At 39.3% G+C, this 12,148-nt stretch overlaps 1 protein-coding gene and 1 pseudogene across 1 annotated transcript in view; both read left to right on the top strand.

The window, feature by feature from the left end:
- Positions 1-12,148, top strand: part of LOC132119361 (small glutamine-rich tetratricopeptide repeat-containing protein alpha-like) — a 184,717-nt gene that overhangs the window by 59,610 nt on the left and 112,959 nt on the right. The gene's annotated exons all lie outside the window — the stretch shown is intronic.
- On the top strand, positions 2,757-10,288 carry LOC132119180 (C-C chemokine receptor type 7-like; annotated as a pseudogene).

Below are 12,148 nucleotides of genomic sequence, written 5' to 3'. Positions count from 1 at the left end.
GGCTTACCCTCCTTGTGAAGGGTGTCAATGATTGTCTTCTGGACAACTGTCAGATCAGCAGTCTTCCCCATGATTGTGTAGCCTAGTGAACCAAACTGAGAGACCATTTTGAAGGATCAGGAAACCTTTGCAGGTATTTTGAGTTGATTAGCTGTTTGGCATGTCACCATATTCTAATTTGTTGAGATAGTGAATTGGTGGGTTTTGTTAAATGTGAGCCAAAATCATCACAATTAAAAGAACCAAAGACTTAAACTACTTCAGTCTGTGTGCATTGAATTTATTTAATACACAAGTTTCAAAATTTAAGTTGAATTACTGAAATAAATGAACTTTTGCACGACATTCAAATTTATTTAGATGCATCTGTATGCATAAAATTGTAAAATTTGTACATTATCCCCTTTTCTCCGTGATATATGTGGTTATCAAATTATCAAATAAATTCACCATATGCAACATATATGAGTATTACTGTCTCGAGCCAAAGAGTCAGATGATACCAGGGTTTGGGAGCCTCGCAGGGTACTTTGTTAAAAGATGGAGAGGCAGTGACAGGAACCTCTGGACCATGAGAGAATCTTCTGATCATGACCACCAGCACATGGATCTTTTTCACCAAGTCGGCTGTAACGGCAATTTTGGGACTGCTAGACACTAGGCTTGCCAGCCCTGAAAGATGCTATGGCATTGAGGGAAGTCGTGAACTGTGGTGGTAAGTAGTGCAGATAAAATTTACATTTATGAGGATGTAACTGAAGTAAATATGAAAACTACTTCTTAAGAGTAACAGTAGGAATTTTTTTATGAGTCTGTTTTAGGCTGTAAGAAATATTTGTAGTATAATATGATATGTGGCGTTGAAACATAAGGCAAGTCTTTTGCAGGATTTTTAACACTAAATTTAAATCTAATTGTAATAGTTCGATTTTTCTTTCCTATTTCTGAAATGAGTTAATTTTAAAAGGTCAGTGAAATGTGAATACATTACACATGACTGAATAATAATTAATGATGATTCAGTGCGAACTGCGAAGACATTGGGCCTGAGATATTTCAAATGTTAAAATATTTGTTATTTGAAGTGTGAAAAAGCGCCTCTAGCTGGTCATGGATTGCAGACGCTAAATATGAACAACAATATCACATATCTTCCAGAGGGAGGCGATATACCAGTCATTATATCATTATATATATGATATTACCAGTCACGATATACCTTGATGTCATTGATTATTCTAGAAAAACAAAACAACAAATGATAGGCTTACATTAGATGCTGAAAAAGCATTTGACTCGGGCTATAAATTAAACTCAGCTAAAACTGAAGCTATGCAAATAGGATGTAATCTCCCGACATAATTTAAGAAAAGGTTTAAGTTAAAATGGGATCAGAACAAAATTAAATACTTAGGCATTACAATTCCCAAAGAAAATGACAAATTATATGTATGTAATTATAAAGTTTTGGAAAACTCCTTAATTTTTTTTTAGATTTTAAGCATTGGAAAATTTTGCCGCTTACGATATTTGAAAAAATAGGAATTATAAAAGTGAATGTACTGCCACGTTTTCTTTTTTCTTTCAGAACCTTCCCTTGTATCTAACAAGTTCATGCTTTAAGCAGTGGGAAAGAATGCTAGGAAAGTTTATTTGGGATGAAAGGAAACCAAGGGTTAAACTCAAATTTTTACAACAAAATAAGGAATGGGGGGGTGGGGTGTTTGGAAAAGCTGGAAAAGATTAGGTAAAATTATGAAAATAAAATCATCTGATATGGTTTGCCTGAGGGAAATTAGTCAGGACCTAGCCTGGGAAAACCCAGACTACTTCCGGCGAATTTCAATTCTCTCTACAGAATAGTCTGGCAAGGAGGACTATCTAGCTCGTTTCTGTGCCGCCGAAATCGCGGCACCAATCAGAAACGTTGAGGCGGGGTTTACATGATGACGACAGCGCAGCGACGGTAAAGCAGATTTTGTACATTACAAAGATGGATGCTGCAGAGGAACATTCGTTCGAAACTGCTATCGCATCTGTTTTAAGTGATTTAAACTTTAACTTTGCGTTAAAACCCGAGCAAAGAACAACACTTGAAGCCTTCATATCTAAAAAAGATGTTATCGCTGTCTTACCGACTGGATTCGGCAAAAGTCTAATATACCAGCTCTGCATACGTCATCTCCTTCATCGCTCTGATTGGTTTAAGGTCTATCCAATATCACCCAGAGGCATTTGAACGAGGTCCGTCGGTGACGCCCCTTTAGAAACGAGACGTCTTATAGGCTTTGCCAGACCCTAACTCAGTTTCAACTGAAAAGGGTCTGGTTTTAACCAGGCTAGTCAGGACCCAGATTTCATTCCAAATCGTATGGATGATACTTTCAGGATATGGTAAATGAAAGGACTCACAAGATTCCATAAAATGTTCAAAGATCATGCAGTTGATGCATTTGAAAATCTATCCAAGGATTATAACTTTCCAAGTAGGAAGACAAACTTGAAAGGACTATTGAGCCCATAATAAGTCCAATTGCTTATGCATTTGAGCCGATACACCGAGGGGACAGAGCAGTATACCATTACGTGGATGATTTCCATTTAATTTTCCTCCATTTCAAAATAAGCGTGCATTCAAAAAGTAAAGAAATGCTAACATCGCCTAACTGGCCAACAGAGCAAACTGACACTGTGACGCAAAATAGTGGCACCCTTGCTCCAAAAGCTTTAACAAATCTATGCCATGCCTTACAGGTATGGAGAGCTTTGATTCAAGTACAGAAGATTTAACATCACTTTTAGGCTCAACTTACGATTTTGAGCTCGTTTACACTGATATCGATTATGTCACTGAGGACATTGTCACTGATGTCGCTGAGCTGTGTGTAGCCAGCAAAGAACAGGAATAGACCATTATTGCTGTCCAGACCATGGTTTTCCTCAGAATCTTTTTATTAGGCATAATTGGAAACGGGCTGGTCATTGTCACCTTCATACGGTACAGCCGTCTACATCTACACTGCATGACCGACGTCTTCCTGTTCTCCCTGACTCTGTCCGACATGCTGCTTCTGCTGACTCTTCCATCACAGATGGGAGAGACGCTGAATGGCAGTTGGCTGTATGGAGAAGTGCTGTGCAAGCTAAACCGCGGTATGTACACCATCAATACCTACAGCGGCCTGCTGTTTTTGCCGTGCATTAGCATCAGTCACTATTTGGTGGTGGTTTACACCAAGGCTGTGTGGAAGAGGAGTTCTGGGACACTGTTTTACAGCACACTGTCTGCGCTTGGAGTCACAGTAACTTCTGTTTTCCTGAGCCTGCCAGACCTGTACTTCAGCTCCGTGGAGAATGACATGGATTAAGACGTCCTCTTGTGCGATATGAAAGTTTGGGGCAATGAAGTGAGTAAATGGAAGCTGTGGGCCCAGATGGCAAAGATCGCTGGATTCTGCATCCCTTGCGTGACAATGGTGGTGTGTTACAGCGCGATCGGATGCGTCTTGATCCGTGCCGGTGGCAAATGTTGCTGTAGACAGAGGACTTTGCGTCTGATGGCACTTCTGGTGGTTCTTTTCCTCCTGTTCCAGCTTCCTTACACTGTGGTGCTTCTGATTAAAATATTCAAACCCAATCCAAAAACACTGCGAAGACTGGACCAAGTTCCACCTTCAGGAAAAAATAACACGCAGTCTAGCTTATGTGAAGTGCTGCCTGAACCCTTTTCTCTATGCACTTGTTGGCGTCAGATTCCGAAATGACATTATCAGGCTGTTGAGAGAACGACACAGCATATCAATGGGAGCTATGTTACACCATCATCTCCGGCTCCAGCCATACTTCCATCCATCGCAACTATACTTAGGCTACCTTGTCTGCCAAGAAAACACCTGCCCCAGACACACCCACTGCAAACACAGCTGAAACTAAAGCAATAAGCCCCAAGAAGCCGTTGTTTACAGTGAATTTATAACAGCAGCAGGCACGTGCACACATAGACATGAAAGGGGGCTTGAGCACCTGCCCTTTTTATTCCTGGAGAGAAAGTGCCCTTTTTTCTGGGATGCTTTTTTTTTTATTTTTGAAAAATAATATATATTTCTGTTTGCACACAGCTTCCCTGTAAAACAAATATATTTATTGAAATATAGTATCTAAATATCAGGTCAGGAGTTCTGAAGCGCTCCCTCTCCCTCTCCCCCGATTGTTAAACCTGATTGTATTGCTTCCGCTAAAGAAAATAGTCCGCTCCGTCTCTACGGTTAGAATCCTGTGAGTCCATAGCAACGCTCTGTTTTTCATGGCAACGGTCTGTTATACTCTGCACAGCGGTCTGTTGGTTCCCAGCAAACATTGGTCCGACGGCGACGTTGTGTGGCCGGCCAAAAATAGTCGCGGTAGGACGGCATAAATCGGTAGAAATATGTAACACAGAACATTTCCTAAAAATGCATTCAGATATGTTTGTACATGTCTATAGTTCTATGGGGTTGCATGTATAATTGTTACTTTGACTTTTAGCTGCGTGTAGTTCACTATTTACCTCAGTTGTGAGAGGACATCACTCCTTGACGTCTTTTACGCGTGCATTACACGTCCATCGTGACCCTCTATGAAATCCTTGTGGAATATGCAAAAGCTGTGCTTACACCTTGATTAATACTGCAATAATAAATTTAAGTGCACCAAGTAGTTTTTAAGAGGTTGTGAATAGACGTCCACTGACGTCTTTTACACGTCTCGTCATGGTTGTGAAAAGACTCCAAGCAAGATAACAGACCGCTTTCTACATTGGAATTCAACCAAGCCATGTAATAAAATAAGTTAATAAAATAAGCATATATCACCACCAGGTGATATGCTTTAGTTATTTTGTTTATCCTATTTACCTGCATTTCCCTGTCAATTAGATGCAAATGTGCTCATTTTAATTAGTTGGCGCCTAATTTGCATACAGAACGTCCCCAGTTATTGACTTACATCAAGTGTCTTTCCCCTCTGAAATTTAGAAATCGAAATTGGTGAATTTAGAAGAAATCTACAGATGCAAACAGATGGCGGATACACTCAAAAAAATGTAGTAAATCTGAGTAACTGCATCTGGTACATTAATAAATAAAACTGAGTAGAAATAAGTTAACATTAAACTTTAAAAATGACAATATTTATAAATTAACTATTTAAGTAATTTAACTTTTTTTTATTTCCTCGAAACATTTATAAAATAGTATTCCATGTATTTCCACCACAAATACATACATGACATTGGCTTTTATTGAATTTTTACTCAATTATTTTGGTAAGTTTAATTTTAAAGTGTTATGTATTCTGATAACACCAAAATAATTAAAACGATGTAGTGCCTTGTGCAAAAATAAACAAATTATTAGTAAAACACGCCCCTCTGTTTGATGAAGTTATTTAGGTTATTCTAATATAACCTAATATGAAGTGTTCAGATGAAAAATCCTCTAAGTGCCATCTGAAATTTCCTTCAATAATGATCATTTTTATCAAGTATGTTTATGTTCACTTATTTCACATTACTGGCAATGAAAATTACCTATTAATTGTCATTTAAGTTAAATTACTGAACTTAAATACATGCTTGAAAAAAAAGCTCATAAGAAAATTTCAGATGGCACTTAGAGGCTTTTGCATCTGAACTCTTCATATATACTTGAAACTAGTAGCATAGAAAATGTTTTCAAAACATGCACATTGTGGAATGGTTTCCTTTGCTGCTCTATAAACCTAGTGAATACTAACTAAGGAGACCATGGTTTCTGTGAACTGATTATTTTGTAGACATCTTTTGAAAATGAAACAATTGCGTGAGTTTGAGGAAGATAAAATTAATTAACTTTTTAAATTATTTTTTTTAAAAAGGAAGTCAGAGTTGCGTTAATATATATATATATATATATATATATATATATATATATATATATATATATATATATATATATATATATATATATATACTTTTTTGTTTAAAAAAAAAAACTAATTATGAGAAGTGCCCTTTATTTCACTTGAGCCCCTGCCCCTCAAAATGTCTGTGCACGTCCCTGAACAGCAGCTAAGGGGTGTTGTTAGACACAAGTTAGTCTGCTCACGTTTTAGTGAAGCAGAGTGCGTAAAACAACCTTAGCTGTTATAAATTCACTGTAAACCACGGCTTGACGGGTCTTATTGCTTTTATAAAATGGTTATTCCATGCGTATTAAGGTTTTACAGAATACAACAGAGCAAATAAAGAGTAATCATATGAATAAAAATGTATTCTCCCACCAAACAATGAAGTTCCTCAGAAACAGTTGTGGTTCCAACAAAGTGGTTGCCAAGCAACATACAGATGTAAACAAAGGTGTATGTTTGTAATTTAAAACAGCTTCGAACTCGGCTCAGCCAATCAGAATCATGGACTGGAAATATCCATTTTATAAATACATTTTTCCAACAAAAAAAATGACTTTGATTATAAAGTCATCAGTGATTTATCTGCACATCAGAGGATCTGCAATTAAGCTTTTTCATCTTTTTATTTTTTTAAAAGTTTTTTTTTGTTTATGTTCAATCAACATCTGGTACAGTTATTTTACCCAAAACTGTCTTCAGTATATCTTCTCTTGTGTTTTTTTTTTCTACTGCAGTGTGAAGATCACCGTAGTTCTGACAACTGCTGAGCATACTCACATATCCACTGCCCTCTGAATCTCTAAGGCATGGGAATTGTGTGACCAGGAACAGAAATAGCTCTTTTTCTGTATGGTGATGTACTTAGAAGGATTGTATTGATATTAGGATACTTATGAGTAAACTGAATTTACAGCTTATAATTGAATTTTATGTAAAGTGGAACAATGGATAAAACATCACTTACTATTCCTCAAACTTCTCTGTTAAATGGGACAGCAAAATGCATACCATTTTCCTTCTTTCTTCAAGACATAAGTTGTGATTTTGTTCCAAAGATGAGAGAATGGAAAATCCATGTGCACATCTCTGTAAAATTTGTTGTAGGCTAGGTCCAAAAACAATAGTTTAGAATTACACATTATACATGACTTCATAACGCTAGGATTCTCTTGATATGTTTTAAACAAATGAATAAGCATTTCCCACTTTTAACATACACTTTAATAAATTAAACATTAAATTAAGTTGACAAACCTTACCATTTTAATATCTACATATAACTTATGATCAAGTGTGTGTCTATGCACAAGAGGTTTTTGTTTATAACATTTATACATTTATTAAATAGATTAAGTAATGTACTGATAAGGAAAAAAGAAAAATTTGTACAACTGAACTCAACTCAACTCAACTAAAAAACAAACAAACAAACTGCCACATCTAAAAACGTCTTTAGTGCAAGGGAATTGAATACAAGTTATCTTCTTCATTATATGATTTCACTGCTTGCAAGGGCTGAAAATCATGCAGTGAGTTCACAGAGACAGTCTCAAGAGCTTCATCAGGAGACACCACGAATGACAGGTAATGGTAGTCTGAAACCACAGTGTGCCATTTTTATAACACGTTTCACATCAACATTGAGGCCAGTGGTTACGATAGCTTTTATCAACCCAAATTGGGGTACTTCATCCCCTGTGCATTCCACTGATGGTCATGCCTGGTCTGTACTCTGTGTCATTAACTATACCCAATCAGGAACTTAAACCTCAGCAAATCAGTGTTCTTCAAGACCCTTCACAAATTCTTCTTGAATTGCAGCAAGAAATGAACCGTGTCTTGATCCTTTTGGAAAAAATACTTTCTGTCAGTAAGCGGTAGCATCATCTGATTGCTGAAGGCAATGGTTTTGCATGTTTTTTTTTTTATTTTTATTTTATTTTTATTTTTAAACCTTGTGGCTAAGCTGTTTAAATAAATAATGCCTTGCCTCGAATCTCATCGTCTAAAATTGTTTTAATGGACCAATCTTCCAAATGACTCTTCGATAATGGAGCAGAACGTGGTGTTTGGGTTTCAGGTGTAGATGTGGGTAAAAGGAATGGTGGCCTCTTCTGTGATGGAGGGGGAGAAAATGAACTCCATGCATGACAGGAGAAGTAGAAACAGTTTCAAAAAATTTGCCATTCAGCCACTAAGGATGCCAAGACCAACTTGACTTTAAAGGGTCCAATTCACTCAAGAATGTTGTGCATGATGTCCGGGGCTACAATGTCTACAACACTGCAGTAATTCAACTCATCCAAGACACATTTTTCATTTGATTTCTGTTTAAAAAAAAACAGTGGCTCCCCATGACCAGGATTGAAAACCACTGTTATAGACCACTGTTTTCTAATAATATTTTTCATCTCCTACCCTTAGCACATGGGGGTTTTGGTGCCTTGCTCAAGGGCACCTCAGTTGTGGTATTGCCAACCCAAGACTCAAACCCACAACCTTAGGATTAGAAGTCAAACTCTCTAACCATTAAACCACGACTTGTGTCCAAACATCTGATAGAAGTCTCTAAGTTGTCAGTTTTACATAAATTCTTAAACATCTTAAAGACATCTTCTAAACTGCTATTTAACATCTGATAGGAAATGTCCTATAGACGTGCAGATGAGCAAACATTAAAAAAAAAATACATCTTGCAGATGTAAATGCAGACTTCAAATGTCTCCATGATGTATTTGTGCTATCATGGGAAGAGCATCCCAGCAAAGTATTTTGATTGATTGATATTTTAATAAAGAAGTAGGTTGGCTATAAAACAAGTAACGGTGTCATTAGTTGAGATATGAAGTGGAAAAAGTAGCCAACAGGGGTAAATGTAAATATTTTGTGGTCACACCAGATACTGACTGGTTTTCAGACTCCACTAGACCCCCCATTATAGTAAAACTCTTTCTTTTATTGTGGCCAGCCTAAGGCACACGTGTGCAATAATCATGCTGTCTAATCAGCATCTTGATACAGTACACCACAACTGTCAGGTGGATGGATTATTTCAGCAAAGGAGAAGTGCTCACTAACACAGATTTAGACAGATTTGTGAACAATATTTGGGGGCAAAAACAAGTGTTGCGTTTATAATTTTGTATACACACACACACATACATACATACATATATACACACAGTATATATACAGTGTATATACATACATACATACATACATACACATTAAAAAATAACTATTGTGATTTCCAGCTAATCAAACTAGAAAAAAAATGTAGGCAGGCCTTTATTTATTAATCCATTGATGGTTGATTTTCTTGTGAAAAGTGAATGGAGGCAGATCTGAATGATGGGCTTGACTGCAGAGCTGCCTCACTACAGCAGAGAAAAGTGAGCATATTCTATAATATATCACAGGAAGAACAATTTATGATTAAAGAAAAAATATATTCACAATATGACATGCATTAAGATTTTGATTTCATGCTGACTAATATATTTCTACAAAGTTCCCGTTTAAGGCTGCCTCAGAGGTTCTTATCATGGCCATCCTGTCAGTTTTCTGTCTTTCTGTCACTGTCTTCTGTGAGTGTTGTGTTTGTTTGGTGCTTTTGTCCTGTCTCTTTTCTTACCTCTTACCTTTTCTTACCTTTCTTACTTATCTTGTTACCTCATCATTGTTTTAGTTGCTACATCTGTGTTTCTCCCTTGCTCCCGGACTCATTTACCTTCACTCTGCACACCTGTCTCTCAAACACACACACAGTTTTTGCTCATTGTCATGGACTACAGTATATATTCTCGTCTCACACACCAATCTGTCTGGCTGTATTATATGTCTGATGTTTTGTGTTTTGCATTTTGGCTGCGTCTGCTCTGTTCCCGTGATTTGTTTCTGTATTGTTTTTGCCATGTTGGCCTTTTTTGTTCCTGTTTATAATTAGAAAGTAATTTCTTCTCTGCACTTGGACCCAGACCCTGTTCTTTCCACAACGCCGTTCCTCCCGCACCGTGACAGAGTATAGCCAGCAACAAGGGTCCAGCAGTGAAGTTCCTCAATGTCCTCCAGGGAAATTTGGAGCATCGAGGATTACGCCAGGGACTTCGTGGGGGCGGCTTGGTTATCGGCTGCGGAAAAGACCTGCCTGATGGTCTATTTCTGGGGAGGCCTAGCCGAGCCCTTCAAGTCCCTTATGCCATTCTGGCACCCTGAGGAGAGGCTGGAGGATTACATCAACCTGGCTCTGCAGTTGAGCGGCTCAGCCGTCAGGGTGGAGTTAGCTGCAGATCCTGCTCAAGGTTCTCCCGAGGTGACATTCCAAGAGTCAGCAGAGGCCTCATCGGCTGCACCCAATGCCTGACACCTGTACCCAGAGCTTCACAGGCTGATACGCTGCATGCAGGAATCACCGCTGATGTCGGTGCGAGCAGCGTGGTCAGCTCGCAAGACTCACAAAGTGGTGGAACCCGCTGATGTTCCCTCTGAGGCAGCAGGGCTCACTGCTAGCCTCCACGAGGCGCCGGTGGCCGCTCACCATTCCCACGAGGCGCTGGTGGCTGCTTTGAAAGTTCCAGAGGCGGCGGCATCCACTCACTATCCTCTCGGGCGGCGGCGTCCGCTCTCAGTTTCCCCGAGGCGGCGTCGGCGTCCGCTGACGGTTCCCCCGAGATGGCGGCGGCGTCCGCTTACGGTTCGCCGAAGCGGCGGCGTCTGCTTTCAGATTCCCTAAGTTGGCGGCGGTGTCCGCTCTCAGTTCACCCGATGCGGCGCCATCTTCTCTCGGTTCCCTTAGGGCGAACCTTTCTACCTTTTTCTCCAGGCCCTCTCCCACTACACGGGCCTGGCCCTCCATCCCTCCCACTGATCCACCTCCATTCCGCCTCCCTCCGTGATTTCTACTTTGGAGTGTCTGGAATCCACTCCTTAAGGGAGGGGGTTCTGTCACAGTTTTCTGTCTTTCTGTCACTGTCTTCTGTGAGTGTTGTGTTTGTTTGGTGCCATGTGCTTTTGTCCTGTCTCTTTTCTTACCTCGCCTATCTTGTTATCTCATCATTGTTTTAGTTGCTACACCTGTGTTTCTCCCTTGCTCCCGGACTCATTTACCTTCACTCTGCACACCTGTCTCTCAATCACACACACAGCTGTTGCTCATTGTCATGGACTATATATTCTCGTCTCACACACCACTCTGTCTGGCTGTATTATATGTCTGATGTTTCGTGTCCTTGCAAAAACCTTTTCAATTATGCATCTTTTAATCTTCAGTATCCCCGCTGCCCCCCCCCCCCCACTGTCACAATAGTTTAGTTTAGTTAATGTAGGCCTCTTTGTTAATATATCAATCTATCTCTCTCCGGATGCTGTGCTGAGAGATGGAGAGGCAGTGACAGGAACCTCTGAACCATGAGAGGATCTTCTGGGATCACGACAACCATCACATGGAGCTTTTCCACAAAGTCGGCTGAGACAGGGCAATTTTGGGACTAACGCTTGTCAGCCCTGAAAGATGCTATGACATTGAGGTTGAATAGTTTGATCTTTGTCCACCTCAAGCTGGTCATGAAATATAGATGCTGAATATGAACAAAAATATCACTTCCACAGAGAGACGATATAGTACCAGTCATTTTGTCATGAAATACAGTAGCGCCTCTTCAATTAAAAAAAAGTGCAACGCCGCAAATATCATTGCTGAAAAGATAAAAAGTTTAAAACAGTTTACAAATTTGTAAAATGCTACAAAATCTGGAGTTGACAAGTAAGAGCCAAATGATTTGATTATCATTGAATTCTTAATCATATAATTAATCTGAAAATCTTTCTTTCGCTGTTAGTCCACCTGCAGGAACAAACACAAAAGTCTGAGTCTCGCTGTATCACTCAGGCTGCACTGCAGTGTCTATTCACAGGTGCGATCCCACTACTGATCGACACGGGGGCTTTGACCTGCTCCGTCTCCGACCTGTGCCAGTTCACCCCTCCTGCTGATACTCAATCTAGTGCTATATATATATAGTATTGTATTTTGTTCACAGTGCATTTTAAAATTATCTTAATTGCTTTGATTGTCTCTAATCTTCTGTTTTGTACCTTTTCCTGAAGGCAGTCAATGTTTTTCAGGTAGCAACTAGTCCCTCTTGCAGATCAGCCCCTTCTTTTCATAGTATCCCAGGATCTGCTTCTCCAGAGTAGCATCAGCAGCCTCCAGAAACCTCACCTT

This window comes from Carassius carassius, chromosome 38, assembly GCF_963082965.1.
Source record: "Carassius carassius chromosome 38, fCarCar2.1, whole genome shotgun sequence".
Taxonomy (NCBI): domain Eukaryota; kingdom Metazoa; phylum Chordata; class Actinopteri; order Cypriniformes; family Cyprinidae; genus Carassius; species Carassius carassius.
Note: the sequence above shows the minus strand (reverse complement) of the source record. Positions and strands in the feature narration are given on the sequence as shown.